The sequence below is a fragment of the Lynx rufus genome, unplaced genomic scaffold, assembly GCF_022079265.1.
Source record: "Lynx rufus isolate CCGP_SWC_20201006 ecotype Redwood Valley unplaced genomic scaffold, mLynRuf1.p SCAF_2, whole genome shotgun sequence".
In the NCBI taxonomy this organism is placed as follows: Eukaryota; Metazoa; Chordata; class Mammalia; order Carnivora; family Felidae; genus Lynx; species Lynx rufus.
The window spans coordinates 134,618,902-134,645,614 of NW_025814834.1; the positions used below are offsets into that span (position 1 = coordinate 134,618,902).

Below are 26,713 nucleotides of genomic sequence, written 5' to 3' on the forward strand. Positions count from 1 at the left end.
TTCTCTAATTTGCTAGCACTCCACATTGTTTTGCTTTTATCTCATTTGCTTCATGTGGGCTGGCCCTTCTACGCGTTTAAGTCCTAAACCTAGTACTGATACTTTGCATAAGAAGAGGCAAAGGAGGATGGAGATTAGGAAATATTGACCAGAAAGGTAATTCATTGTCCAGACAAAAAGTAAAGGCCTAAAATACTTACAGTAATTAATTCAGGAGAAATTGGAAAGATTACTCAGATATCAAGGAAAGGGAATCAGATTCATGACAGGTAAGACAATAAAGCAAGGAGATAAAACAGGCTATATTGTAGGATGGTTTATACTCTTTCAGCAAGAATAGTGAAAGCATCCAGGGAACTAGAAAGAGCCTGGCAAGCAAAAGTCTCTGTATTAGTTAGCTGTAGCTGCCACAGCAAAAAACCATAGACTGTGGGACATAAACAACTGAAATTTACCACCTCACAGTTCTCGAGGCAGGAAGTCTAAGATCAAGATGCCACCATGGTTGGTTTCTGGTGAGGGCCCTCTTTCTTGTTTTCTGCCTTCTCACTGTGCCCTTACATGGTGAAGCTTCCTGATGTCTCTTCTTATAAGGACGGTAGTCCCATCATAAAGACCTCATTTTCATGACTTCACTCCTTAGTTGCCTGTCAAAGGTTCTATCTCCAAATGCACATTGGGGGTTGAGATTTCAACATATGAATTTAGAAAGGGGACGTTCAGTTGATAATAATCTCAATGAAAGCTACCCTTAGAAAGCTACTGTCTCCCACTTGACCCCACATAATGGCATTATAATGAAAACTGTATTCGTCAGGGTTCTCCAGGGAAACAGAACCAATAGGAAGATACTCAGAAGAACTAATGGCATCAGTTCTAGTCCAAGTCCAAAGGTTTGAGAAACAGGACTTTAGATGGCATTAAGTCCTACTCCAAGGCCAAGACATCAGTGTTTCAGCTCATGCAGTCTGTCAAAGAGAAAGAATTCTCTCTTCCCTGCCTTCTTGTTCTATGCATACTCTCAACAGTTTGAAAGAGGTCAATCCATATTGGGGAAGGCAATCTGCTTTACTCAGTCTACTGCCTATTCAAATACTAATCTCTTATAGAAATATCTTTACACATACACCCAGAAATAATGCTTAACCAGATATCTGGGCACCTATGATCTAGTCAAATTGACATATAAAATTAAGCATCACAAAAACATATTTTGCAAATGAAGTGAACTGTAATTTAAGATCGGAATATCCCTGGTTTATTTTCCTCTGCCTTAAATACCCAAAGAAGACTTTAGGAAGAGTTTCTGTCAGAGACAAAGAACAATATCATGAGAGAGAAATTAGGACTTTCACACATAAAGGGTAACTTAAGTGTTTGTCTGTCAGAGGGCTTTGTGATACTGCTGAATGGCAGCTACCCTTTCAGACTCAGATAAACTCAGTATAAATAACAAAAAAGTCACTGCTTTTTATAAAGAAACTTCAGAAATCTAAAACTCTGGACTAGAAGAAAACAAACCCTCTCAGGGGTTCCTATGTAAGTATTTGGAACAATCTAGATGTAACAGCCTGGACTACTCTCCCTGCCCTTAACCTCATGCTGGAGGGCTGGACTTCTAAGAAGGAAGGAGCACAGACAACTGAATGCTATATGAGCTGACCTCTCCAACAATCTGAGAAATTAATCTCCATTGACTGGTGGGGAGTATTATGCACCTGGGCTGGAACCATGCTCTACAAGACCAACTGTGCTAAACGTCTGAATGGAGTGCTGCATTCAGTCCACTATATTTTTTATTTTGTTTTACTTGTTTTTTGTTTTGTTTTGTTTTTGTTTTACTATGTCTCCCCTAAAAATTTCTTGAGGAAATTTAGGAAGGAGGCTAAACGGCAGAGTTTTCTAAAACTGCTCTGGAGTTCAAAATTTCGAATGACTTGTGTGTTACTGGGAAGATAGAGAAGAGCTACTTTCTCCTATTCCACTAAGCACAACTGAAAAAACCCTACACATTTTACCTAAAACAAATATAAGGAGATTTAAAAAGAAGAAAGCAGATCACCAAGGGGGCAACCTTGTTACAGGGATTGGGGCAGAAAACCAAGATCCCCTCCTGCTCAGTCTCCACTGATATCACAAAGCGGTGATCTCATTACTGCTGGGCAATGGTGAAAGTATTCACTCTCCTCTAGGCCTTGGACACCACCCCAGTGGAGGGAGATGGGAGCCTCTTTACTGCCAGTTGGAAGTAGAATTTGAGGCTTCCCATGGGCTTCCCTTGACAACACAGGTGGGGTGGGGGTGCAGGAAACGGTTTATTTCCTGCCAGTGAAGATTAAAATGTCCAGTTCCCCAGCTGGTCTTCTCTGACACTCTTTCCATAGGGATAATGGGGAGCCTGTTACAAACTCATAAGGGTAGAAGTTTACCCTTGTTCCTTACTCGGGCTTTCATTATGTCAATGAATATAGGGCACAAGGATTTGGTTGCATTGTAGCAATGTTTTCTACCTTGCTAGACTTCCCTTTTCATATTACTTTGGATAGACAAAGCAAGCTTTTTTTGAGGGTGGAGGCAGTATGTCTACATCTGTTGCATAAAATCCATGTTTACTTAGAACTTCAGGATATTCCCTTATTTGTAAATACGGTCCTTATAGCAGCAACCAAGATAAGATAAGTTCATCCTAGATTAAGGTGGATCCTGATACAGTAAGACTGGTACCTTATAAGAAGAGAAGCAAAGACAGACACAAGGAGGCACATGTTGAAAAGGAAGAAATAAAATTGTCCTTAACAGATAAAATGATTGTCCACATAGAAATTCCAAAAGAATCTACAAAAATAAAAATCCTATAATAAACTAATTCAGTAAAGTTGAAGTATATTAGATTAACATGCATAAATCAACTGTATTCCTATATACTAGCAATGAACACATAGATACTGGAATTAAAAATACAATACCATTTAACATTCTTAAAAAATGAAATGCATAGGTGTGTAAATCTATCATAGTATATGCAGGATTTGTAAGCTGAAAGGTACATAACACTGATAAAAGAAATCAAAGAAAAATTTAAAAAAAGAAGGGATATACTGTGTTCATGGATTGAAGCATCAACATAGCAAAGTTGCCAAACCTTCAATTGATTACATAGGCTTAATTTAAATCTTATTATAATTCAAGCTAGACATTTTTCAGATATGTACAAGATTATTCTAAATGTATATTGAAAATCAAGGCAACTAATGTAGCTAAAACAATTTGAAAAAACAAGAAGAAAGTGGGAGAATTGATCGACCTGGTTGTAAGACTTATTATATAGCTACAACAATTAACACTCTATGATATTGGTAGAATACATAAATAAACCAGCAGAAAAAAAGAGAGAACCAGAAAGAGACTCAGATATGTCCAAGTAATTTTTGACAAAAGTGCAAAAGTAATTCAGTGGAGGAAAGATAGCCTTTCCAACATATGATGATAAAGTCACAAATTGGGGTACCAGGACAAAGGAGCCCTTCTGTAAGATTTTGTTTACAGGCCTAAAGCTGGATGCCTGGGATGAAAATTTTTAGCTAGCATTGTACCAGGATTATGGTCACAATTTTGGGATAATTAGACTAGACCATGGAGAACCACTTTAGCCATTCATCCCTGAGAAATTTTTGCCCAGGCCATTCAGGCAATGGGAATAAAAGAAAAGCAGCAAGCATAGTTCAAGTGAAATGTTTGCCAAGCCGATGAGGATCTTACAAGGGTAGGAAGAAGGGTGCGTGTGCTCATTTTGCTCTGTCACTAATAGATAAAATGACTGAATCTTATGGGGGTTATGGAGATTGGGGACAGACCCCATTCTTGATTACTACAACCAATTTCACAACTTTGGCATTAGAAAAGATGATAGTTAAATACATTAGCAAAGAATGTACAAACCTTACACTAAAATCTCTGGTGCCTCATCTGAGTCCTGTTTCCAATCCTCAATTGAGAAACTAATGTGGCTAGAGAGATTAAGGGAATACGAGGGAAATTAGGAAGACAAAATGGCACCTCTGTGGGTAGCTCTACCTTCTAAGAAAGAGGAAATCACTGAAAAGAATTAGATCTCTAGGGCAACTAAATCAAGGGAATTAGATAAATGACAAATATTTCCAATGTAAGAGGGCATCCCATTGCAAAAGTTCTGTCTTCATTGTGTTTCCATACATACAAAATTAGCCAATGGAGGGACTGACCCTATGTTAAAATTTGAAAGTGAAAACTAAAATAACTTTGCTAAATACATTTCCTTACAGATAAAGGACTTCACCCTTTGGTTTTATTGTGAAAATACACTGTGATCAAATGGGGTAAATTCTTATTAAGAAATTTCAGAGTTTATGTAAGTTGGAATATGATCTTTCTACTACTGCAATTATAAGCAAATATTAACAATTCAACCAAAACAGGGTGTGTCTTTGACCTATCCAGAAGAAATTGATGGAACATTAGACAGGTGTGGTAGCGGGAATTCTGTGGTAGCTTCATGAGCTCCACCTTCTGGTGTTAAACCCTGTATAATCTCATCCCCTTGAGTGGGACAGACTTCTGTTTTGCTTGTAGAAAGTAGAATATGGAAGAAGTGATGGGATTTCACACTGCCTGCTTAGGTTACTTTATATTGCGACAGGTGTTAAGATGTGTTTCCCGAGATTACATTATGTTAATGTGAAATTCCATTTTAGTAGATTAGTAAACAGGAAATTCTCCCTCTGGGCTTGAGGAAGGAAACAACCATGTTGTGAAACAACCACGTTGTGAAACAACCACGTTGTGAACCTCTTCATACCTGTGAAGAGGGCCACGTGGTCGGGAGCTGCAACTGCCTCTAGATCTGAGAATGGGTTTCCATTCGCAGACAGTAAGAAGCCTGGTCCCTCAGTCATATAGCCAAAAGAAATGAATTCTTCTAACAGTTAGATGAATTTGGAAGTGGAACCTTCCCCAATCAGATGAGAATGAAGTCTATTTGCCCCCTTGATGTGAGACCCTGAACAGAGGATCCAGTTAAGTTGTGCCTAGGCTTTTGAACAACTGAAATAGTGAGAAAATAAATGTGTATTATTTTACGCTGTTATGTTTGTGATAGGTCGTTATGCAGCGATATTTCTAGAATGAGTCATAACTGCTGAGAATTCTGAATGGTATCAGTTTTGATAAAACTGAATTGAAGTATTATAAAAGGAATTGTTTTCATTATTGTTTTCTTTCTCTGGAATAAAATTGATGAGTGAGACATGTTTTTTCTAGACTGGGTAGACTCTAAAGTATAGAGTGGAAGAGGCCAGTATATTCACATGTCAATACAATCTGAAAAATTATTGAGTAGTTCTTCCCTGAAACTGAAGTTCTCAGTTTTTTATTAGAATTTTTATCGTGTGACCCCAGCTTCTGAGACTTCTGAGCTGTTAATAGGTCCTAATGGAATTCCTTCTACTTTTTCTAGCAAAAGATATTTTTCAGATTTACAAATGAAATTGGCTGTATTTGAGGGAGCCAAGATGGCAGAACAGCATGGAAGTTTTGTGTGTGTCTCGCATCCATGAAATATAGCCAGACCAACATTTAAACCATCCTACACACCTAGAACTGATTGGAGGATTAACACAACAATCTGCACAACCTGAACCACAGAATTCAGCAGGTACATGGCATGGAGAGGTGAACTTGGGGAGAGAGAGAAGCCGGCAGAGGGCAGGAAGCCTCTTTTGCAGGCAGAGAGAGGAAGGAGAATGGGGCGGGGGGGATGGTGGTGTGCAGAATACAGAAAAAGCACCCCTCCTCAGGAGCAGCTCTAGAGAAAGTGGAAAATTGAAAACAGTTGCAGGGACTAAACTACAAAGGGAGAAAGGAGAAAGAGGAGGGTTTAAATTTCATTAAAACTGTAAACGGGAGCTCAAAGGCTGCAACTCCACAGCTCCATACCTGGTGGTGCTCTGGTGGGAAGGGCGAACCCCCAGGAACAGAGTGGGGTCCGGAGGTTCTCAGGCCACATGGGGAAGAGCAGTTCCACTGCTGGAAGGACATTTGGTAGAGACTGTTGAAGCCACCTGGTCCCAGCAGACCCCAGAAAACGGCCACATTCGCTGGTGCAGGAACAAGGTCGTTAAGGGTGAAACCTGGTGCCCGATGCGTGTTGTGATTTTCCATAGTCCCTGAAACGCTGCTGCTACACTATCTCGTGAACTTTTTCTGGGACGGGCTGGCACCTGGCCACAGTCTCAGGGCACCGGCAGCAACAGGGTCCCACAAGCTTTCCTGGGTGCAACCAACATTCGGCCATTGCTCGGTGAGACCCTCCCACAGAGGGGCGGAACGGGTCAAAGACGCAGTCCTTCAGAAGTAAGGGGCAGGAGAAAACAGCCGCATCTGAGACAAAACTCAGGAGAGAGGTACTGCCTGGGGCTTTGTCACAGACAGTGAAGAAGCAGGGAGTGGACGAAAGCTGAAGACAGAGGACGGTGCACGATTGCTGATCAGGGAGAACAGCATTCGATACCTGGGTACCTGGGTGACGCCATTTTCATCACTGCCACACATGCGCACACCCACCTACTAGTCCCGCAACAATCCACCCCAGTAGGCTGGCAGCGCCATCTAGTGGAGAATGGAGCCGTTACACTGAGCCCCGCCCAACTGGGCCAACCTTGCTCTTCAAGAACACAAGTCTCACCCCCTTCTTAGTTTATGGACTATAAAGTGCTGCACAGTCTGATTTCTAGGGGAAAACAAAGTAATTTCAGTCCTATTTAAATCTGTTAGCAGGTCCATATATTCAATTTTCTTTCTTTTTTCCTTTTACACTTCTTTTTCTTGAATACAGAAACAGAAAAAATTCATTTTTATTTTCAATTTTTATTAAAAATATTTTTAATTGTTTTACTATATTTTTTACTTTTGTGTAAATTTTTTCAAATATTATTTTACTTTCATCATTTTATTTTAGTCTACTTCAGTTCATTCACCTTTTCAAATTTTCAAAAAGTTTCCTTTTTATCTTTTTTCTTTTCCTTTTTTCAATTTTTAGTTACTTTTCTTTTTCTTGAATGCAGAAAGAGAAAAAACTTCATTTTTACTTTCAATTTCTATTAAAAATATTTTTCTTTAATATCTTTTACTATAATTTTTGCTTTTATGTACTTTTTTCAAATTCTATTTTACCTCCATCATTTTATTTTAGTGTACTACAGTGTATTCACTTTTTCAAATTTTCAAACTATTTATTTTTTCTTTCTTTTTTTTCTTTTCTTTTTCTTGAAAACAGGAAGAGAAAAAATTCATTTTTATTTTTAATTTTTATTAAAAATATTTTTCCTTTAATTTTTTTCTACTATATTATTTTGTGTAAGTCTTTTCAAATTCTATTTTACTCCCATCATCTCATTTTAGTGTACTTCATTGTATTCATTTTTTAAAATTCTCAAATGATTTCTCCCCCCCCCCTTTTTTTTTCCCTAATCTGTCAAACCACTTTCAACACCCAGACCAAAACACACCTAGGATCTAGCATCATTTATTAGATGTGTGTGTGTGTGTGTGTGTGTGTAATTTTTTAATTTAAAAATTTTTTAGTTTTAGGGGCGACTGAGTGGCGCAGTCGGTTGGGCGTCCGACTTCAGCCAGGTCACGATCTCGCGGTCCGGGAGTTCGAGCCCCGCGTCGGGCTCTGGGCTGATGGCTCGGAGCCTGGAGCCTGTTTCCGATTCTGTGTCTCCCTCTCTCTCTGCTCCTCCCCCATTCATGCTCTGTCTCTCTCTGTCCCAAAAATAAATAAACGTTGAAAAAAAATTTTTTTTAGTTTTAATTTTTTTAATTTTATTTTTATACCTTGTTAATTCCTTTTCTCCTTTCAAAATGACAAAACAAAGGAATTCACACCAAAAGAAAGAGCAGGAAGAAATGACAGCCAGGGATTTAACCAACACAGATAGTAACAAGATGTCTGAACCAGAATTTAGAATCACGATAATAAGAATACTAGCGGGAGTTGAAAATAATTAGAATCCCTTTCTGCAGAGATAAAAGAAGTAAAAAATAGCCAGAATGAAATTAAAAATGCTATAACTAAGCTGCAATCATGGATGGGTGCAGTGGTGGAAAGGATGGATGAGGCAGAACAGAGAATCAGTGATATAGAGGACAAACTTATAGAGAATAATGAAGCAGAAAACAAGAGGGAGATGAAGGCAAAAGAGCACAATTTAAGAATGAGAGAAATCAGTGACTCATTAAAAAGGAACAACATCAGAATCACAGGGGTCCCAGGAGAGGAAGAGAAATAGGGGTAGAAGGGTTATGTGAGCAAATCATAGTGGAAAACTTTCCTAACCTGGGGAAAGACACAGACATCAAAATCCAGGAAGCACAGATGACCCCATTAGATTCAACAAAAACTGACCATCAACAAGATATATCATAGTCCAATTCACAAAACACTCAGGCAAAGAGAGAATCATGAAAGTAACAAGGGACAATAAGTCCTAACCTACAAGGGAAGGCAGATCAGGTTTGCAAGAGACCTATCCACAGAAATTTGGCAGGCCAAGAAGGAATAGCAGGATATATTCAATGTGCTGAATCAGAAAAATATGCAGCCAAGATTCTTTATCCAGCAAGACTGTCATTCAAAATAGAAGGAGAGATAAAAAGTTTCCCAGACAAACACAAATTAAAGGAGTTTGTGAACACTAAACCAGCCCTGCAAGAAATTTTAAGGGGGACTCTCCTGATATAAATATACATATATAATCAACCAAAAGCAACAAAGATTAGAAAGGACCAGAGAACACCACCAGAAACTCCAACTCTACAAGCATCATAATGGCAAGAAATTCATATCTTTCAGTACTCACTCTAAACGTCACTGGACTCAATGCTCCAATCAAAAGACATAGGGTAACAGAATGGATAAGAAAACAAGATCCATCTATATTCTGTATACAAGAGACCCACTTTAGACCTAAAGACACCTTCAGATTGAAAATAAGGGGATGGAGAACCATCCATCATGCTAATGGTCAACAAAAGAAAGCTGGAGTAACCATACTTCTATCAGACAATCTAGACTTTAAAAGAAAGACTGTATCAAGAGATCCAGAAGGGCATTATATCATAATCAAGGGGTCTATCCACCAAGAGACCTAACAATTGTAAACATTTATGCGCCAAATGTGCAAGCACCCAAATATATAAATCAATTAATCACAAACATAAAGAAACTCATTGATAATAATACCATAATAGTAGGAGACATCAACACCCCACCTGGACGGATCACCGAATCAAAAAATCAGCAAGGAAACAATGGCTTTGAATGACACACTGGACCAGATGGACTGAACAGATATATGCAGAACATTTCATTAAAGCAACAGAATATACATTCTTCTCCAGTGCACATGTAATGTTCTCCAAAATAGACCATATACTGGGACACAAATTAGCCCTCAACAAGTACAAAAAAATCGAGATCATACCGTGCTTATTTTCAGACCACAACACTATGAAATTCGAAAACAACCACAAGAAAAAAGTTGGAAGGGTAACAAATACTTGGAGACTGAAGAACATTCTACTAAAGAATGAATGGGCTAACCAAGCAGTTAAAGAGGAAATTTAAAAGTATATGGAAGTCAATGAAAATGATAACACCACAACCCAAAACCTCTGGGATGCAGCAAAGGCGGTCATAAGACGAAAGTATATAGCAATACAGGCCTTCCTAAAGAAGGAAGAGAGATCTCAGATACACAACCCAACCTTATGCCTTAAGGAGCTGGAAAAAGAACAGCGAAATAAAAGCCAAAACCAGCAGAAGACAGGAAATAATAAAGATGAAAGCAGGAATTAATGCTATTGAAACCAAAAAAACAGTACAACAGATCAATGAAACCAGAAGCTGGCTCTTTGAAAAAATTAACAAAATTGATAAACCATTAGCCAGTCTGATCAAAAAGAAAAAGGAAAGGACCCAAATAAATAAAATCAAGAATGAAAGAGGAGAGATCACAACCAACACAGTAGAAATACAAACAATAATAAGAGACTATTATTAGCAATTATATGCCAATAAAATGGGCAATCTGGAAGAAATGGACAAATTCCTAGAAACACTACCAAACACTACCAAAACTGAAACAGGAAGAAATAGAAAATTTTAACAGACCCATAACCAGTAAGCAAATCGAACTAGTAATCAAAAAAACTCCCAAAATCAAGAGTCCATGGCGAGATGGCTTTCCAGGGGAATTCCAAAAAACATTTAAGGAAGAGTTAATACCTATTCTTTTGAAGCTGTTCCAAAAAATAGAAATGGAAGGAAAACTTCCAAACTCTTTCTATGAAGCCAGCATTACATTGATTCCAAAACTAGACACAGACCCTACTAAAAAGGAGAAATATAGACCAATTTCCCTGATGAACATGGATGCAAAAATCCTCAACAAGATATTAGCCAACTGGATCCAACAACACATTAAAAAAATTATTCACCACAACCAAGTGGGATTTATACCTGGGATGCAGGGCTGGTTCAATATCCACAAAACAATTAACGTGATTCATCACATCAATAAAAGAAAGGACAAGAACCATAGGATCCTCTCAATAGATGCAGATAAAGCATTTGACAAAATACAGCATCTTTTGTTGATAAAAACTCTCAAGAAAGGAGAGATAGAAAGAGCATACCTCGAGATCATAAAAGCCATATACAAATGACCCAACGCTAATGCTAATATCATCCTCAATGGGGAAAAACTGACAGCTTTCCCCCTAAGGTCAGGAACAAGACAGGGATGTCCACTCTTGCCATTGTTACTCAACATAGTATTAGAAGTCTTAGTCTCTGCAATCAGACAACACAAAGAAATAAAAGGCATCCAAGTTGGCCAGGAGGGGGTCAAACTTTCACTCTTCACAGATGACATGATACTCTATATTGAAAACCCAAAAGATTCTACCAAAAAATTGCTAGAATTAATTCATGAATTCAGCAAGGTTTCAGGATATAAAATCAATGCACAGAAATCGGTTGCCTTCCTATACACCAACAATGAAGTGACAGAAAGAGAAATCAAGGAATCAATCTCATTTACAGTTGTGCAAAAAACCATAAAATACCTAGCAATAAATCTAACCAAAGAGGTGAAAACTCCATACACTGAAAACTATAGAAAGCTTATGAAAGAAATTGAAGACACCAAAAAATGGAAAAAGATTTCACGCTCCTGGAAAGGAAGAACAATTTTTGTTAAAATGCCATTACTACCCAAAGCAATCTACATATTCAATGCAATTCCTATCAAAATAACACCAGCATTCTTCACAGAGCTGGAACAAATAATCCTAAAATATGTATGGAACCAGAAAAGACCCCGAATAGCCAAAGCGATCTTGAAAAAGAAAACCAAAGCAGGAGGCATCACAATCCCAGACTTCAAGCTATATTAGAAAGCTGTAATCGTCAAGACAGTATGGTACTGGCACAAGAACAGACACTCAGATCAACGGAACAGAATAGAGAACCTGGAAATGGATCCACAAACTTATGGCCAACTAATCTTGGACAAAGCAGGAAAGAACATCCAATGGAATAAAGACAGTCTCTTTAGCAAGTGGTGCTGGGAAAACTGGACAGCGACATGCAGAAGAATGAACCTGGACCACTTTCTTACACCATAACACAAAAATAAACTCAAAATGGATGAAAGACCTCAGTGTATGACAAGACACCATCAAAATCCTTGAGGAGAAAGCAGGCAAAAACCTCTTTGATCTTGGCTGCAGCAACTTCTTACTCAACACGTCTCTGGAGTCAAGGGAAACAAAAGCAAAAATGAACTATTGGGACCTCATCAAAATAAAAAGCTTCTGCACAGAGAAGGAAATAATCAGCAAAACTAAAAGGCAACCGACAGAATGGGAGAAGATATTTGCAAATGACATATCAGATAAAGGGTTAGTATCCAAAATCTACAAAGAACTTATCAAACTCAACACCCAAAAAACAAATAATCCAGTGAAGAAATGGGCAAAAGACATGAATATACACTTCTCCACGGAAGACATCCACATGGCCAACTGGGACATGAAAAAATGCTCAACATAACTCATCATCAGGGAAACACAAATCAAACCCACAATGAGATACCACCTTACACCTGTCAGAATGGCTAACATGAACAACCCAGGCAACAATAGATGTTGGCGAGGATGCAGAGAAAGAGGATCTCTTTTGCATTGTTGGTGGGAATGCAAACTGGTGTAGCCACTCTGGAAAACAGTATGGAAGTTCCTCAAAAAACTAAAAATAGAACTACCCTATGTCGCAGCAATTGTACTACTAGGCATTTATCCATGGGATTCAGGTGTGCTGTTTCAAAGGGAGACATGCACCGCCATGTTTATAGCAGCACTATCAACAATAGCCAAAGTATGGAAAGAGCCCAAATGTCCATCGATGGATGAATGCATAAACAAGAGGTTGTGTATATATATATCCATACATACATACACCTACAATGGAGTATTACTTGGCAATCAAAAAGAATGAAATCTTGCCATTTGCAACTATGTGGATGGAACTGAAGGGTATTATTATGCTAAATGAATTTAGTCAGTCAGAGAAAGACAAAAATCATATGACTTCACTCATATGAGGACTATAAGAGACAAAACAGATGAACATTAGGGAAGGGAAACAAAAATAATATAAAAACAAGGAGGGGGACAAAACAGAAGAAACTCATAAATATTGAGAACAAACTGAGGGTTACTGTAGGGGTTGTGGGTAGGGAGGATGGGCTAAATGGGTAAGGGGCACTAAGGAATCTACTCCTGAAATCATTGTTGCACTATTTGCTAACTAATTTGGATGTAAATTAAAAAAAATAGAAAATAAAATTAGTTAAATAAAAGAAAATAGACATTGGCTGTATTTTCTGTGTAAGAAACTTAATATTTAAATGTTTTAATAAAACATGACAGAGTTATATTACATAACTGAGAAAATTATAGGATATAAAAATGCTTCAAAATGAATAGGGAAAAGGAACTTTGGTGAACTAAGTTGTTTTCTGATAAATTTAAGCTTTTGTGAGTGAATGTAGGCTTTTATCTATACGGTGGTCATTCAATTACACAAATGCAAAATTGGAAGTTACCAGACAGCTATATTTTACTTCACTCAAATATCTGAAAATGACACCCAATCTTGTTTTTGCTATAATTTTATGGATTTTTTGTGCTTATTTTATATGAAAGTGATGTCCAAGAACTGCTAAAGTTATGGGAAGAATACCTAAAAGTTAAGTGCTTACACGGTCATTTGTAGTGTAAGTCACATGAAGGTTTGTTCTTCATGTTTTCTGAGTATATTTAAAATAATGATACATGACCTGTTTGATGGTTTTGAACATTATTTCTTATACTTTGTGGTACTTTTTGACATACTGGGGGGGACTGGCTTGTGAAAAGCACCACCCTCCCACACACACACACATACGCACACAAGAATATGTAATGATAAAACTTAGTGACACAACAATGGTCCTAGTTAAGGAAAAAAGAATATACTGTGGAAAACAGAATGAATTAAAAGAGTGCAGTTTAGATAGAGGGAGAGAGAGGAGAATTTTAACAAAACTTGAGAGAGGTTTATTAAGTATTTAGGGGCTCTGTGACACCGGATTCCCTGATTAGTAGGGAAAAACAATTTTGATGGTAAGAAAGGATTTCTCTTTTTTACTTTTGGGTGACTAGAGCATCTTCTTCTGCAAACTCTGGAGTCAACTGAAAGTCAGATGGGACAAGTTTTAAAAAGAGGAAAGAATAATTTCAGGCCTCAAAAGATAGAGGGACAAAATGCTAAGTTAACAATACTCTGTTTTGACTATATGTAATAGCTTACTGGGGATGTTAAAATTACTGACCAAATTGTAGCTTATAAATATTCATATAAAAACAGAATAAAATAGGGCCAAATAATCAAAATGACAACTCAGATTTACTAACTTTAATTCATGGCTTAAAAAAAGAAATGGAAAATGTTCTTTGTCCCTACTGAGATGACATCATTAAAGAGGAAACTTCTTCCACTTGAGTTGGGAAAACGGTCGGTTGAGTTCAGTATCACAGGGAGTAGTGAAAAGGATGGGCAGCAGGGTAGCCGGCTAGTAAGGGGAAGGATCAAAAAATAGCAAGAGTAACCACTGGGGCCCAAGACATGAGTCTGCAGCAAGAGGCACTTCCAAATCTAAAGAGCAAAGCTTCAGCAGTGTCGGAGGAGGCAACTTTCAGATGGGACCAGAACCAATGGTTGTGGCCACTTGGGATCCTCCTAGGTGTTACAGCAAACTACTCATATCCCTGAGTAAGGCAGATTAGGTAAAGTTTGCTATACCTCACAGCAGCAGGCTGGTGGAGATGAAGTCCAATGATAAACCTGAAAGAAGGAGTAGCCAAAGCCAAAAAACCCAAATGGGAACAGTAATATATGAAGAGAAGAGAAATGTGCTTTATCTATGCTGAGCTACTTAACAGTCTTCTGTATGCCTTACCATTTCACTCATTATCCCATCATGTTGAGAGCATGGGTGTTTAAAACAAGATAGCCTCAGACAGCGTAGTAGCTTGAGATATCTAAGAAAAAGGTACCTACTTCTTTGGGTCAGAGATTTCACATGTCTAAAGGGAAGGGGTAATGCCTTAGAATGACTGAGGTGCAAGGCCTCAGAGTGTCCTGGGGGCACAAAGTAAAGGCTAATTTGTTTGCCCTTTGTCATGCTCTCACCTCTGCCAGGAAGTACTGATCTAACAGTTCAATCCTGATGAAGTTATTTACCCTTCAATTCTCAGTTCTGATCACTTCCTCAGTGGACCCTCATTCCAACTCTCATTTTGGATTAATTCCATTTAGTTTATACTGTTACTAGAATTTGATATTATAGTTGGTTGTTACAATGTTAGTCCATCTCATTAGGTAATAAGTTTCTTGAAATCACTGACTATATCTTATCAATAACTGTAACCCAAACACTGAACATAGGGCCTGGAATAGCATACTCATTAATGCTTTGCTGAAATGATTTGAATTAAATGCATGACAACTCACATCAAAAAGTCTTGCCTTATTTACTTTATTATAAAGCCCCAATCTGCCTCGTACTGTCACACTGGTACTTACTTTGCATGCTTTAGCTTGTAACTCGGATGCACTGCAATGTCTGTTTCTTTTCTGGACAGTCTTTGAGAACACAATTTAAGTCATCTGATTTTTCAGAATCCAGGCATCCACAGTACCAAGCACATTTTCAGTGCCCAATATGTGCTCATTGAGAACTTAAATAAATAAGTGGCTGGATGGTTGAATCTATTAAGACAATAACCTTTAAAAACTAGGAAAATGACATGTAATGAATGCCTACCTTTTAACCCAGGATTTATAAATTTGGTATGATATAAAGCATAATGCATTTTTCATTTATGCTTTAGTGAACCATAAAAAGAAAAGGCAAATTATCAAGTATAACTTCTTTTTGATCTATTAGCTGGTTAATCTTCATCATCTTCAAATCAAGTTTTATGTTGACTATTATTCCTATTTCATGACTAATATATTTTACTGACAGATTATTTTGCACAGTGGATGGTGGCAAGAAAACTAAATTTTCTTCATCTTAATAGTTTATTCATTTGTTTGTAAAGACAATTACCATGTCAATATATGTTAGCACTAACACAGGCTTAAAAATGTTCTATTTACTGTTCAGAATGTAATAATATCCTGTCTACACAGATCATGATTTAAGTTGTATCTCCTCAAATCTAATATGGTCCTGTCACAGCTCAGCTTAGAGCTTACTGTGATATAGTTAGTGAATGTGGAAGAAATCAATATAGGCTTCTTAGCATGGCCTACGTGGTCTTTCACAGTCTCATTTTAATTCATCTCCAGCCTAATTTCTTAAAAGTCCTGTCATTAACCTCTGTAATAGCCACCCTGAACTCCTCACCATTCTCTCTATATGTGTCAGATTCTTAAAAAAAATCTACCTTTATTTCCTTTTTCTTTCTCTCTCTCTTTATTTTCAGTAGAGGTCTTTCTTCCACACCCACTCCTATTTCCCTATTCCAAGGATCTATCTTGTTCTACCTGGACACTGTATATCTCCCCATTGGTCTACCCACATGATTTTTAATTAGCTTTCCATGGTGTATCCAGGATATAGTTACAAAATTCTGAAAATTGTTCACAATACATTACAAAATTCCAGTTGTTCATAGGATGAGGACTAACCAACATGACCTGCCCCACTTCTCCAGTCTCCCCAAATCCCATCTTCATTTTCATTATCTATGCTCAACCACCTTGCCTTCATTGCTTTTTTTTCATTTGCTTCAAATATCATGCTCCCTCATAACAGTACCATGATGCTTCCTTTACCTGGGAATTTCTTCTGGCATACCCTTTTCCACTTAGTAAACTCTTATTCATCTTTCAAATATCAATATAAAAATCATGGCTTTGGTTTTCCAGTTTCTTCTTGGATTGAAGAGCTGTGGAAAGAGTTCTGTTATCACCCTGACAAAACCAAAAATCCAGGCAAAATGCAAATTCATCACTTTTCTTGAACCAAAGAACTGAGGTCTCAGCACAACCAACTAATGTCCAATCTAAGGAGAGACTAAAGCCTGAGGGAATAGGTAGGACCTGAGCACTTCTCCACCTGGGATGATGTAGCCAAGCATGATACAAATAAGGCAGCTTGACATGCTAACAAATTAGCTGCTGACTGCACATCAGTGTGAAGTTTGGAGACCTCAGGTGCTGTGTGTACAGGGGGGAGTTCACACTTGTAGATTTCTCCACATGCATCTCATAAGATATTCACAAAAAGATTGGTGAAAGTTCTGGGGAAGGGTCTCTCATGGTGCAGGGTTGGGGGAGGAGAACGGTAATGTCAACAGGAGAAGTGCAAGCCTCATTTAAATACTTCTTCCCCATCTGCCCTTACAGACCTTACTGTGGTAAAAGAACAATACACACTGCAGTTTTTAGGGCATTAGTGAAAACTAGTGAAAAAGTAATGGGGGACAGATCAGAATACTTGTTTATCCAGAACTACAACTGGAATAGAGATGAATATACTTTACTACTAGACTAAAACTTAATGAGTAACAGGTGAACAGTTCTCCTGCAAGAGGACCAGGATAGAGCAAGATTGGAGAGGAACTCTCAGGAACACTGAAAGGAGAAGACCTAAAGCTGAGGATGAATCAGAAATGATAAAACCATGTAGAAAACCATCCCCAACCTGAACACAAATTATCTCCAGAGGAATTAGGTGACCAAGGTGCACTGAAGATAGCAATAGCAACAAACAACCAAGCCAAGGCCACTGCTGTTTAGATGGCTTCAAATCTACACAATAAACGTCTAGCAGAAGGAAAGGCATGCTAATTTCTAGACCCCCCCCAAAAAAAGTTGTTTACTTCAGTATCTACTGTCTTAGAATGTCCAGTTTCTTTCTACAAAAGATTATGAGGTTTATGAAAAGGCAAATAATGAACAATGTATTTCCAAAAGACAAAAAATACTCAATAGAACTAGGCTCATATCTGACATATATATCAAAAACTATGAGCAGAATGTTAAAATCAATGCTATACAGTCGGCCCTTGAACGACATTGGTTTGACCTATATGGATCCACAGAACATAGATTAAAAAAAATTCACAGCACAGTACTATAAATATATTTTCTCCTCATGATTTTCTTAAAACATTTTCTTTTGTCCAGCTTACTGTATTGTAAAAGTACAGTATAAAATGCTTATAACATACAAAATATGTGTTAATCAGTGGTTAATGTTACTGGTAAGACTCCCAGTCAACAATAGGCTATTGGCCTGCAGATCACCTGTGGAGAGCTTTGGGTGTCTCTGGGTGTTCCAAATAGTCTCTCATGGCAGCGAAGCCCAAGCTTTCCCAAGCCCAAGCATTTGCTGATGGAATCAGCAAGATGGGTTTTAGCAGCCTCTGGAGTCGAGTTTGATGAAGAATTCTTAGAAACGAGAACAGTGGCAGAAACTCCAGGATGGTAACCACCTACTGTCCCAACAAGTGCCGATGGTTGAAATTGATGGAATGAAGTTGGTGCAGACCAGAAGCATTCTCCAACTACATTGTGGAGACCACCATCTCTTTGGCAAGGACCTCAAGGAGAGAACCTGATTGACATGACTATGGAGGGGATGCTAGATCTCATGGAACTGATTGCTGTGCATCCTTTCCTAAAACCAGATGATCAACAAGAAGACATGATAACATGGCCCAGAAGTCTATAATTAGATACTTACCCATGTTTGAAAAGGTTTTAAAGGATAATGACCAAAAGGTTTCTTGTTGGTAATTAGCTAAGCCTTGTGGGTGTGATTCTACTGTAAACCATTCTGGCTCTGGAAGAGGAACTCCCCAATATCCTGTCTGAACCTCCCAGAGTTCTGCAGTGGAACTAAGTAATATTGCTACAGTTAAGAAATTCCTTGAATCTGGCAGCATGAAGAAAGCTCCTCTGGATGACTTCTATTAAGAAACATCTACATCTTTATGCTGTGAAACATCACATTCATCTGTGAGTGAGAGCTAGTCCCTAGAGATTTCTGTGTCCACCGTAGCATTTGAACTGACGCCAGGCTGTCATGATCCCAGCTCTGTCATGGTGCTATGTATAATTGTCCCTAAGTTGGGTGTTTCATGTCAAGATCTTTGCTAGAAACATTGACATGTTTTTGTCCAGTGAATAATTGTTTTGAGGTTTTTCTGAGAACTTTTTTGGAGAGGCTGGCATTTAACTTAGATCTGATGTAGTTCCTCATTTCCTGATGACAAGGCTGAGTAAAACCTCATGTCCTCCCTTGAGTTTCTGTGTCCTCTCCTTATCCCATCCTAAATGCCCTCCAGTCTCTTCCTAATTTTTAGTGTTTAATAACAACGAATATCTAGTGAATAACTCCTCTCAGCTGTAAAACATCCATGGTAGCAGCGATTGTAGTCAATAGTAGCCAAAATAAAGAATTTACAAATAACCCCACCTTCCACTGTTGGCTACTGGGAGGAGTCAAAAGTTATATGTGGACTTTTGGCCACACAGGGGGTTGGTACCTGTAAGTCCCCCTTATTGAAGTTTCAACTGTAATATGATAAAGTGACTAATAAAAGAAGTGGACAGTGTGCAGGATCTGATGGGTAATTTTAGCAGAGAAATGGAATCTATAAGAAAGAAACAAATGAAAATGCTAGACGCAAATAAAAAAACATGATTAAAGATTAAAAATGATTCCTATGGTCAACATACCCTGCGCCCACAAAAAAGAGGAAAAGACCAAAAAAATCAATGGCTTTGAAGATAGGTTAAAAAAAAGGTATAAAACTAGAACAGAGGATCCAAGGGCTATTGGACAATATTAACTGGTTTAATAAATGTATTATTCTTGGAATCCTAGGAGGTGAAAAGAAAATGAAGAGGAGAAATATTTGAATAATGGCAGCAAATTTTCCAAAATTAGTCACACACACACACACACACACGCCACACATATCAAGGCCTGTTATATTCAAACTCCTGAAAATAAATGAAAATGAAGAAAACTTGAAGGCAACCAGAGAAAAAAGACACATTAAACAAAAAGACCAAAGAGTTACAGCACACTTCTCATTTCAAGCCATGCAAGCTAGATACAATGAATTGCCATATTTAAAGTGCTAAAAAATAAATAAATACTGCCCACATAAAATCCTATACTTCCCAAAATATCTGTCAAAGTGAAGGAAAAAATATCTGTTTTCATTTACTCACACACTCACAATTTATTTCTAGTAGACTTGCACCACAAGAGATATTAAGGAAAATTCTTCAGGTAGAAAGAATATGAAACCAGACAGAAAGGTATATAAACTAAAAAGAAGGATGAAGCTTGACGTGGAATAAATGAATAAAAGTATAGAATTCCGTTTTTTTCCCTTACTTTAAATAGCTGTAATAGATAGCTTTGTCTAAAGCAAAAAACAGTGATATATTGTATGCTTAAAGCATACGTTAAAAGTAAAATGTATGACCTAAATAGCACATGGGATTGGAAGGAACAGTTGATATATTTAGCTGTAAGCATCTTGCTCTACACATTAAGTGATATAATATACCTGAGTAGACAGCATTAATGTAAAATAACATATAGTGTAAGACTCTGTGCAAGGGTTTAAACCCTAGGAACAACTACTAATTTTTTTCCTATGTTATAAATAATTCCATAGTAGAGACAAAATAGGATTATAAAACATGCTCAACTAACTCAGGAGAAGGCATTAATTCTGTTTATTATATACACTTATATTGCTTTATACACTTATTTCAGCTTATAAAAACACATTTTTGAGTGATTTATTAGCTGAACCCATTTTTTTCATAAACTGTAAGCTCTGTGGAAGCTGGGACCATATATGTTTTTGCCTTAGATTATATCCCAACACTCTGGCATGCATAATAGGCTCAATAAATATCTGTTGAATAAATGAATATAATCCACTTGCCTTTGCAAACAATTTTCTCTATCTCAAATGGCCTTGGTCTATTTCTCTGCCTGGAAGAGTTTCTAGGCTTTCAAGACATGATTAACTACCTTCTCTTGTTTTGTTAATTCCCCATTCATAGGATACTCTTATTCAGTACTTAATTTCTGTCAGCACTTAGCAAGGTACTGGGGGGTTGGAGGTATCCAATTATGAGAAAAATGTGCTCCCTATCTTAAAAAAGTGCAGCATAGTTTACCAACATGATAACTAGGTAACCAATATTAGTAATGCAATGGTATTAGTGTAAATATAGTTAAAGACTTCTGTTGACATTCAGAATGTGAGAGCATACAGAAAACAATTACTATGAAAGACTACATTATACTACTTTTTAAAAACTATTAAGCAATCACAATTGGAAATTCCTCTTGTTGCAAGTCTATCTATTGGTAGTTTTATTTCTGATTTTTTTTTACAAACAGATTTTGTCTAGTTTTAGAAAAAAAGTGATTAAATGACATTTGTATAATTAAGTATATGTTTTTCATGTTTAGTATAATTTGTAATTACAGTGTACACAAAGTGTAACCTGTAGATGCCGCTGAGCTCTGATATAGTTACATATTAATTATTCTGTTAAAATTAGCTACAAAAGGAATCACAGAGGGGTGTTAGATTTCTTTGAAATCAAAAGCTAAAGATGTAAGAGTACAAACGGACAATTAGTGTTATTATGCAACTTTTAATGTTCCCTTTAATGTAGGGGAAGAGTAACACCACATAAGGAGTATTTTAGGGGAGGACTTCTTCCTTTTGCCCCTCCTTTGCCTGTTTTTAAAATATATGAATGATAACATATAGAACTTTTAGAGTGCTAGTACATCCTAGGTTCCCGCTGTGGCAGCACTGGAAATACCCTTTAGTAAAGAAATCTAAGACCTAGGGGTGACTCCTAGAGAAATACAAAATGAAATGTATTCCTACTTCTTATCGTCAGCTTTTCTTGCACAAGATGAAGACTTCAATTACTCTCCACTATGCTCCAAAATTTCAACACTACTGGCCTGTCACCTGTCATTTCCTTTTAACTCACTCTTATTTAACAAGTATATATTTAAATTTACCTATATGTATTCCTTTTGTAAAAGGAAATGAAAATAGACATTTTAATCCTGAAAAAGATTAGCAGATATTTATCCAGTGATGTATAAGATGGATGATACACATCAATAGCAAGTAGAATTTATTCTGGGAATGCATAATTTGGAGAGAAATCTGTAGTTTTAAATACCTATAATAGAAAAGAAAAGCATAAAAATTAGTGATCTAAGTCTCTACCTTAAAAGTAGTGAGAAAGGAAGTAATTTAGCCCAAAGTAAATGCAAGGAAGGACAAAATAAAGATAATAGAGGGGTGCCTGGGTAGCTCAGTTGGTTAAGCATCCAACTCTCTGTTTCGGCTCAGGTCATTATCTCACAGTTTCATGAACTTAAGCCCCACCTCAGGCTCTGCACTGGCAGCATAGAGCCCGCTTGGGATTCTCTCTCTCCCTCTCTTTTTCTGCCCTTCCCCTGCTTGTGCTGTCTGTCTCTCTCAAAAATAAATAATCTTTTAAAAATATCAAAAAAATGAATATAATAGTATAGATCAATTAGAAAACAGACAAAACACGGAGGAAATAAGCAAGTCACAAAATTATTTCTTTGAAAATATTAATACAAATCTCAAAATTAGCAGAGAAAGAAATTACATTAGAAAAACTAAATGGAATATCATGATCTACCTTACAGAAATTAAAAAAGAAAGCAAGAGAATACAAGAACTACTTTATACTAATGATTTTACCAATTTATGAAATCAATTCCTTGCAAATCACAACTTACAAACACAGAGTTAAGATACATAGAAACTTGAGTTACGTCCTCATATCTAATTGCCTTAAAGAAATTGAAAGAAAATTTATTTTAAAAATAAAAACAAAATGTTAAGAACCAGATATATATTTTAATGCTGAACACTAGCAGACATTTGAGAACCTCTTACACAAAGGCTTTAAGAAAATAATGGGGAAGAAAAACACATGCCAACATGTTTGATGAGACTGGCATAAACTTGGTATAAAAATCTGGCAAAAACATTAAAGGATATAAAATCATAGGATGACTTTATTCATAATAAGGTGAATGTCATTGTTAATTTCTATGGTAACCCTAAAAATATATATGTAAATTCCATGTTAGTAGAGAGGGAAAATGGAGAAAAAATAGCCCAAGGGAGAAAAAGAAATACAGAAGAGAGGTGAAAGAAAAACACAGAATATGAGTACATTTGTCATTATGCTAAGTGTGAACTGATACAATGTTCCATTTAAAAGTTTAAAAAAAGTCAAACTAAATGAAAAAACTGAAGATGTATACTACAATGAAAGACCCTCTTAAATAAGGTTGAAAGTAGAAAATTGAAAAAATATGAAGCACTCAAGTACTAACCAAAGAAAGTTGAAATCACTTTATTAATACTAAACAAAATAGATTTAAGCCAAAAGCACTCTAGAGACAAAGTGAGTTACCTCAAAATGATAGAAATTTAAATTTGCCAGAGCAATAACACTTTCAAATTTGTTTTTGCGAGGTGCCTGGGTGGCGCAGTCGGTTAAGTGTCCGACTTCAGCCAGGTCACGATCTCGCGGTCCGTGAGTTCGAGCCCCGCGTCAGGCTCTGGGCTGATGGCTTGGAGCCTGGAGCCTGTTTCCGATTCTGTGCCTCCCTCTCTCTCTGCCCCTCCCCCGTTCATGCTCTGTCTCTCTCTGTCCCAAAAATAAATAAAAAACGTTGAAAAAAAAATTAAAAAAAAAATTTGTTTTTGCATAACACCAAATGTAGAAAGCAAAAAATTTGAGAGAATTAGAAAAAAAATGGACACATCCATAGTTATAAGGTGAAGAGCTCTCTCAAAAAATAAGAGTAAAGAGACTTGAGCATGTTTGAAGATTTGACCTAATGTACGTTAATAAAGCACCATGCCAACAACCCCAGAATACACAGTATTTTTTCTTAAATTTATTTATTTAAAAAAATTTCTATGTTTATTTATTTTTGAGAGAGAGAGGGAGAGAGACAGAATATAAGTGGGGAAGAGGCAGAGAGACAGAGGGAAACAGTATCTGAAGCAGGCTCCAGGTACCCAGCCGTCAGCACAGAGCCTGACGTGGGGCTTGAACTCACAAACCATGCGATCATGACCTGAGCCAAAGTCAGACACTTAATCAACTGAGCCACCCAGGCACCCCAGAATACATGGAATTTTTAAGTGCACATGAGATACATACACACAGAGTACATTCTCTTACTAAAATGAAGTTTACCTGGGAGTTAAAGACTATCTAGAAAATGACCATGTATTTGGAAACAGAGCACACTTCTAAAATACCCATGGGTCAAAGGAGAAATTATAAGGAAGAAAAAATATTTTGAATTGAGTAATAATTAAAATATTACATAGCAAAAGTTGTGAGATACAGCTAGTGCTATGTTTAGAGACAAACATATCTTAAGTAGTAAAAAACAGAAAATTAGAAAAGTTATAAAAAATAACTGAATATTAATGATCTGAGCGATTAGAAAAAAACAGCAAAAAAGTTAAAACAAATAAGTAAATAAACAATTCAACTAATTAAAAAACAGAGTTTCAGCATAAGGAGAAAACAATTTTCTTCTATTCACACTCACACAAAACACTTAGTTCTATGACCAGATGTGTGGGTTTTTCCCACACCAGTGAATTCTCTGACACCAGATAGGTGTTCTACAGTTTAGTTCTGATCCTACCTGGAATTAGCATCAGTTTATACCAGTTAATGGCTCAGTCCCATATGATTGCCCCCATTTCAGAAACCAGTTGCAAGTACCCCGTTGTCAACTGTATTTCTGACCAACTAGCTATAAACTGGAGTTCTCATAACCCCTTCCTTGGATTCAGTAATATGCTAGAGTAGCTCACAGAACTCAGGGAAACACTTACACTTACCAGTTTATTGTAAAGGATATAATAAAGGATACAGATGAACAGCCAGATGGAGAGATAACAGAAGTTCTCACAGGTGAGGTTCAGATGGGTCTCTAGCTTGGAAGCTTCTGACCCTATGGAGTTGGGGTGCTCTATCCTACCAGAATGTGGATGCATTGACCAACCCAGAAGCTGTCAGAACCTCATATTTTGGGATTTTTATGGAAGCTTCATTGCATAGGAATGATGGATAATTAACTTGATTTCCAGCTTCTCTCCCCTCTCCAGAGAATGGGACGCAAGGCTCAGACTTTCAAGCTTTCCATCATGACTTGGTCTTTCTGGTGATCAGCCCTCATCCAGGAGCCCACCAAGAGCATTAGAACAAAAGACATTCTTATCACCCAAGAAATTCCAAGGGATTTAAGAACTGTGTCAGACCCTGCTTCTCAGGAAATTACAAAGGTCTTAGGGGCTCAAGAATCTGGGGCAGAGACCAATATTTCTCTTTTTGATTTTGTCGCACTCAGTGAAAGCAATAGTTGGTTCTTTCAAAGGATGAATAAAATTGACCAATTGCTACATTATTGCTTTTATCAACTAATGAAAACGCTCCAGATAATCAATATCAGGGAAGAGAAGAGGGGGCAGGTGGAAAGACAAAAAATACAAATGCTTCAAGTATTCAATAATAGAATATTACAGAATATTTTGTCAATTTTAAATTTTAAAATAAATATTCCAAAATAAAATTCAATTCATACATTTATATAACTCAATAAAGAATAGAAAATGAGAATATTCTAATAACAATTAAATAAAACAAATTGACTCAAGATATTTGGCCAAAAGTTCTGAATTTATGTAGAAGTAATAATTCTAAAAATTTTTAGCATAATTTTGAAACCACACAAAACACCCAAAAAATAAGAAAGAAAATTATAAGTCAATTTTACTTATGAATATAAATGCAAAATTTGAAGAAAATATTAGAAATCCAAATATATATTAAATAATATGTATCTAATAAATTATATAATATCTCATGAATTCAAGATGGTACTAATATTCAAAATCCACTACTACATCAATGCCCTTTTTTTAGAGGTGAAACTGATATGATTTCCTCAATATGAAAAAGAAAAATTCATTTCATGTACATTCAAGATCTATTAATAACTATATATTGCAAACTAAGAATGGACTGGATGTTGCTTAACCTGTCAAAGCACATATACAATGCAATTTATTCTTGTTCTAGAATTCCCCAACAGAGCAGCAAGGACAAATTAAAGATAGAAGTGACTAAATAAATAAATGGACAAACAACACAAACAAAAATTTCATTATCACAAGTGATACGGTTTTATACTTAGGCAATCAAATGAATCCAGAGTTAATTTACTATAATAGGTTACTGCATATAAAATAATACACAAAAATGTATTTTATATAGTGGCCACAATTAGAAAATCAAATAAAAATTGTTCTGTTTAAAAGTAATATAAGTGCAACGGAAGTGCAAGATATTTATGGAAAATATAAAACTCTATTAGGATACATTAAGCCAAAACACACTAAGAACTATAACATTTTGATTGATGAGCCAATATTTTATTATTTATTTATTTATTTATTTATTTATTTTTAAATTTTTAATGTTTATTATTTGAGAGAGAGAGCAAGCAGGGGAGGGGCAGAGAGAGAGGGAGACACAGAATCTAAAGCACGCTCCAGGCTCTGAACTGCCAGCACAGAGCCCGACTTGAGGCTTGAACCCACAGACCACGAGATCATGAACTGAGCCAAAGTTGGCCGTTTAACTGACTGAGCCACCCAGGGACCCCGATGAGTCAATATTTTAAAGAACTACTTGATGGTTAAAAATCTCAATTCTTGGGGCACCTGGGTGGCTCAGTTGGTTGAGGGTCCTACTCCTGCACAGGTCAAGATCTCACGGTTCGTGAGTTCAAGCCCCACATCGGGCTCGCTGTTGCCAGCACAGAGCCTCCTTTAGACCCTCTGTCCCTCTCTCTCTGCCCCAACCCCGCTTGCGCTCTCTCAAAAATAAATGAAACATTTACAATTACTT

The 26,713-nt window shown here is 36.9% G+C and overlaps 1 pseudogene; it reads left to right on the top strand.

Moving 5' to 3' along the window:
- The first annotated feature begins 18,053 nt into the window (after positions 1 to 18,053).
- On the top strand, positions 18,054 to 18,637 carry LOC124514290 (glutathione S-transferase A4-like; annotated as a pseudogene).
- Positions 18,638 to 26,713: the final 8,076 nt, after the last annotated feature.